General features: G+C 33.5%; 1 protein-coding gene across 5 annotated transcripts in view; it reads left to right on the top strand.

Annotated features, from left to right (window-relative positions):
- The first annotated feature begins 3,535 nt into the window (after positions 1-3,535).
- The window catches only part of LOC127731072 (deleted in lung and esophageal cancer protein 1-like), a 42,774-nt gene continuing 40,309 nt past the window's right edge, over positions 3,536-6,000 (top strand). For all 5 annotated transcript variants that reach the window (XM_052239935.1, XM_052239934.1, XM_052239932.1 and 2 more), the window contains exon 1: positions 3,536-3,626. The gene's annotated coding sequence lies outside the window, so the exon portion shown is untranslated. The remainder of the gene's footprint in view (positions 3,627-6,000) is intronic.

Genomic DNA, 6,000 nt, shown 5'->3' with positions numbered 1-6,000 from the left:
GACTGACTGAAAATCATGGATTTTGGATAATAGATATCAAATCAAATGTCTTTATTCCTAATTAAAGGGCACTTATAGAGCATATAAATCAATACAAATCACAAAGTTCATATAATATCCACACAAAAAACACATGCAATCTAATACACATACTGATTGTTAATAATTAAAAATGATTAAGAACAAATATGGAAACATGATTAAAACATATATACATGATGGGAGAGAGCCAGTACAAAGAGGGATAACTCCATTTGTTTACCTTAAATTGTGTCTCTTTTTTTTTTCCTGTCTGATCTGGGGCAGCCCCGATATTCCGACACCCCAGTAGTCCGACACCCCAATAGTCCGACACCCTATTGGTTCGACGCCCAATAGTTCGACATTCCATTAGTCTGACATCGAAATGTTTAAAAAAAAAATGTATTTATTTTTATATCAGAAAGCCAAATAAAAGGTTCGTTCAATATTAAGAAGAGGACAGTGTCATTCGTTGGAACTGGTGATGCAATCTTGGTTAATGCTGAGACTACTATAACACATGTGTTATAGTAGTCTCAGGTTAATGTATTAGTACAAAGTAGCAGAATTTCATCACCACTAACTAAAAGCACAAAATACGTTGTTAAGTCTTGACGAATTGCTTAATAAATACCTCTAGATACAGTATCTCATAGATACAGGTTAAAAATGACGCAGTAAGAAAATAAAGGAACCAATGAAGCTTTGCTGCATACACGATTATATGAGTGTATATGGCTTGAGTGAATAAGACGGTCACGTTTTTATGGTATAACTCTAGTGACAAAAAGTAATAACGGTGCTCAACTCAACTAAAACTTCTAATCTAATAATTTTTTGAAAAGGGGAGCTAAAAACTAACAGTATAATGCCATTAGTTGAAGAAGAACACCAGTTTAGTTTGTATACTGTATACATAGGCACCAATATTTAAGAAAGAGTGAAATAAACAGTGGGTAAGCTGGTTCAATGGTTATCTCTCTTCCAAATAATACTCTTCAGTTATTGACGCGTTCGCCGCACAGGGACTCGGTAAGCAGATCAACATTTTTTATGCCCCCGTCGTTAGAGGAAGGGGGCATTAAGCATCCATACGTCCGTCCGTACGTACGTTCGTCCAAAAATTGGTTTCCGTTCTCTAACTTTAGTTTGCCTTAACCAAATGTTATGAAACTAATACCCAATGCATATTACCATAAAACACAGATCAAGTTCGAATAAGGGTGGCGTCACTTTTACAGTTCTCTAGTTATGTCCCTTTATAACGTGATATGCAAGCAGGGGCGATGTGGTATGAGTGCCAATGAGACAACTCTCCATCCAAGTCACAATGTATAAAAATTTTAACAAATATAGGTCAAAATACGGCCTCCAACACGGAGCCTTTTCTCACACCGAACAGCAAGCTATAAAGGACCCCAAAATGACTAGTGTAAAACAATTCAAACAGGAAAACCAACGGTATAATCTATATAAAAAACGAGAAACGAGAAACACTTATGAACCACACCAACAAACGGCAACCACTGAACACCGTATAAAGGCATTCATTTACTTCCTTAATGATTCTTCGATCAGAAGCATGTATATTGATTTCCCGATCAACGGCTACCTTACTCAGCTATTGTTTCAATCAGGTCAAAAACTAATTAACAATAAATCCAGTAATAGGGGTCGACAAGAATGAAGAGCGGTAATATGAAGCAGTAATATTCACTGTAAGTCCATTCGGATGGCAAATGCCATCCGTTTTAATTGAGTTTAACAACCGTAATAAAGCATTCAATAAAGAACCAAATATAATCGATTGTTCAATTTTACTATGGATATTTTTACTTTCATTTTTTTTAATAAAGTTTTGATTTTTAAATTCAAGTTCGGTGGAGATGGAAACCAACATGTTTGGATGAGTGGCACGCTCTCTGCACTTTAAGAAACCTTGCAGCAATATGGTAGGTCCGTAGGTAGTACTCACACTTGTTTACCTATATGTGTTCCTCCTAACAGAAGTTTCCCTGGAAACTTTGTTATAAACAATCCTATAATATCTGTTCTTTTTGGAACAAATATTATATATACCTTTTATTTCGTCAGGAACAAGTAACGTAATATTTTTTCCAGTGAAAATTATATTCCATATTTAGAACATATTATAAAGGAACGTATATTCCATGACAGTCTGTTGCCAGGCCAAATTTCTATGCCTATCCAATATACTCTCATTTTCCCGTGGCAGTCCAAATTTTCCGCCCTCAATCCCGATCGATTCCTTATTACAGGACATACCTTTTGTATTAATTATTAATTTGTTTACGTCTTTAACATGCATGAATTATTTGACACTGGACGTAATGAAAACAGCAATCAGTCAATCAAATTCCTTTTATAGCGTAGCGTTTTTTTTTTTTGTGTTTTTTTAAAGAGCTATAGGTCACATTTTGTATTTGTAAAGCAAAATAATGCAAGGTTGTCGATTGCCTTATATTTATAGGATAATGGTATTTCTTACATACATGTACCAGTTGGGAAGTGCTGTCTTTTCCATTTGTTTGTTCCAGCTTGTGTCGGACTATTGGGGTGTCGGACCAATGGGGTGTCGGACTATTTGGGTGTCGGACCAATGGGGTGTCGGACTAATGGGGTGTCGGACCAATGGGGTGTCGAACTATTGGGGTGTCGGACTATTGGGGTGTCAGACTAATGGGGTGTCGGACCAATGGGGTGTCGGAATAGCGGGGCGACCCTTCTGATCTGGAAAATTTTATTTAGATACAGACTTAAAACTGTATTAAAATCTAAATCTTCATTTTTCATGATCCAGACGAAGAGATTTTCTAAATTTATGTTTCTCAGATTTGGAAACTTTTGAAATAAATATTGTAGGAATTCTAAACTTAGTGAGCTATATAGAGGGCATTCTAAATTAAAATGCAGTTCAGTTTCTATCAAGTTAAGTGAACAGTGTTGACAGAGCCTTTCATATCTGGACAGAAGTTCAAGTTTTCCTCAGATTGTATTTAGTTTTCGTTCATGTCTCCCAGTTTCTATTCTCAAACTGTTGTTACTCAGCCTAAATTTTGTTAAAGTTTTTCTGCTGTTAAAATTTTTCATATTTAAGTAACTTTCATAGTTGAAAGTAAATTTGAATTTGTAATATGTGCTGAGTTTTCCAGTATCTTTTGAATAACTATTTCTTATGTCTAGCCATGTCTTAAGAAAGTACTTTTGGAGACATTTCTTCAAATGCAATTTAAATTTATTTTTACTAAGATATGCCTAGATTAAACTCAGATTAAAACTGCTAGTAGCATACAAAAGTTCATGTAAATAAGATCTAGAAAATTTCAATTGACCCCTTATAGAAGTTCATACTGCCCTTTTGTGCGGAAACTATAATAGACCGAGAAAATTGGTAAAAAGCAACAAAAAAAAATAATCATCCATAACCGTACGTTATTGGCAATTATTTGTTGGTCATTAGTCTTATCGCAAGTTGAACTCTTATGTGTAGAGTCTGAAAACAATCTTGACAACGATGGCGAAAACAAAGATTTAAATATTTTTTGTTCCAGACAGTTGTTTTAATTCTCCAAAATAAATCAGAGGTATTTAATTGCGAAAGGCTTTCTTTTCTAACGTGCTCAACCTTAAGCTTCTTTCGCCTAGATTTAGGCACTAGATTGAAGAAGGAGTGAAACAGGTGCCTGTTCGACCAAAATTATATATAACACAAGATTCCATAAACCTGTAAAACTAAAAGTCATTTTTAATGGATGAAATTCTGTATCACACAATGGCATCCTGTTTGGCATCAATTCCAAGTTGTTGTTTAAGAATTTTTTGCAGAGGTGAAAGCTAGACTCTCCATACCATTTCTGAGTCCAGATAAAAAAAGGCAGATTAAATTCCCAAATAGCGTTTTAGACCTTATTGCTATTTGGAAATCTGCCACACTTGACCTGAAAATTTGCGACTCTTGAACTTTTGACGTAATACAACAATCACTTTTTTTCTTTGTGGCGTCAGACATTTTCTATTGTGACCTCAAAATTTTACGTGATGTCCAGTAATGGCGAAAAATAGGCCTAAGGTGTATAAAGGTTCATGTGGACCTTTTGGCTAAAATGGCTGTGTTTAGGGTAAATGGAAAAAAGGAAACAGGGAAAAAAGTCACAAATTTGGTTGGAAAAAAAATCACAAATCTGATAGGAAATATTGTCTATTTTTGTACATTGCTTTTCTCTACTTTTAAAGTTATACGGAACTTTCAATAGTAAATAAATGATATATTATTTAACATGTTATATAAAAGTATATTTTTAAGGGTTGTAAGTGTTAACCTGTCCAGACAGCATGGCCCGACAGTAGACGATTAACAGGAAATGTAGATAGTAATTGACACCAGTTAACTTTTTGTTAGTTAAATAACCGTTGGTGGAAATGTTTTAAAAAATTGACATTTTCATGGACAACATTTTGTTTAAACTTGGAAAATTTATTAAATTGCAATAAACACAAACATTGAAATACCATACCCCAATTCTGCCAACTTTTAATAATGCAAATGCGTGAGATTTGGCCAAAATTGTAAAGATCAAAGAGAAAAAACAATAGATCAAAGGAAAATGCCGCCAAATAAGCATGAAAATGCGTGAGTCTCACGCTAAATGCGTGAGAGTTGGCAGCCCTGCATACCCCTGTATTCTAACATTAAAAGATGGTGAAAAACTATTCAGTTGATATGATTTACTACATATTATTTCCTATAATTTTCCTGTGACTTTTTCCATACATTAGACATATAATACATATATATGTTTCTGCCTATATCTTAATAAAACATTATTAAAAAGTATATATATTTAAAACTTTTATTGTGACTTTATTTCCTGCGACTTTTTATCTGTCACTTTTTTTCCTACATTTGTGTTTACACCTCAAAATTTACTCTGAGTACAGATAAACCTGTGCATCTGAAATAGTTTTAAGACATGGCATGCCCTAGATAAATAAAATTCAAATGCATTTTCTGATTTAGAAAATTAGAAACTTGACTGGATTTTGGTGTGCACTTTTTTTTCGTTCCTACAGAAGATGTGATAAAATTAACAAACACTTGAGTTTCACTTGATATGGTCCACTCAGTGACACAGTTTAAATCACCTATTGTTGTCAGACTGTCATGAAATAAAAGTTCCTTCATGGTATAAGTTCCAAATGGGAGAAATATTCTGTAATGTTATTTCCACTGGAACAAATATTACAGTCATGACAGTATTCGTTCCTGATGGAATAAAGGTTATAGAAAATTTGTTCCAACAGGAACAGATATTATGGCATTGTTTATAACAAAGTTTCCAGTGGAACTTCTGTTAGGTCGAACTAATATACATATATATTATGTGGATCTGAGTCCAATTATTATATGTTCTCTAATGTATTTTGAACTCATTTGAATGCCATTATTTAGGTATTTATAAATAAGAAGATGTGGTATAATGCCAATGAGACAACTCTCCAACCAAGTCACAATGTATAAAAAGTAAACAATTATAGGTCAAAGTACGGCCTTCAACACAGATTTTTAGTTTATATGATTGAGGATTTCAAGTGTCAGGAATTATCATGGTTATGGGAGAAATCCCCCATAAATCAGGATAGTTGGCAGGTTTGGCAACATAAATTTATATTAATGTTTTGAATAAATATTTCTTAAAATTGCATTAATTAATCCACAAATATCATGATAATGTCCTGTAATTGCATAATATATTTTCTTTTTATGGAATTTTTATGAAGGATAAATGGAAGCCTATGGTTAATCAGAACAGTGAATAAGATTTTTCAGAACAAAAAATCTTACCCCCTCCCCCCCAATGAAAAAAGGACAAAAATAATTCTTCAGGCCCACAATTATAACAACAATAAAGGACTAAAACTGAGCCTTAGTCATGAATAGTGTAACATCAAATAAAGATT

The sequence above is a fragment of the Mytilus californianus genome, unplaced genomic scaffold, assembly GCF_021869535.1.
Source record: "Mytilus californianus isolate M0D057914Y unplaced genomic scaffold, xbMytCali1.0.p SCAF_2, whole genome shotgun sequence".
Taxonomy (NCBI): Eukaryota; Metazoa; Mollusca; class Bivalvia; order Mytilida; family Mytilidae; genus Mytilus; species Mytilus californianus.
Note: the sequence above shows the minus strand (reverse complement) of the source record. Positions and strands in the feature narration are given on the sequence as shown.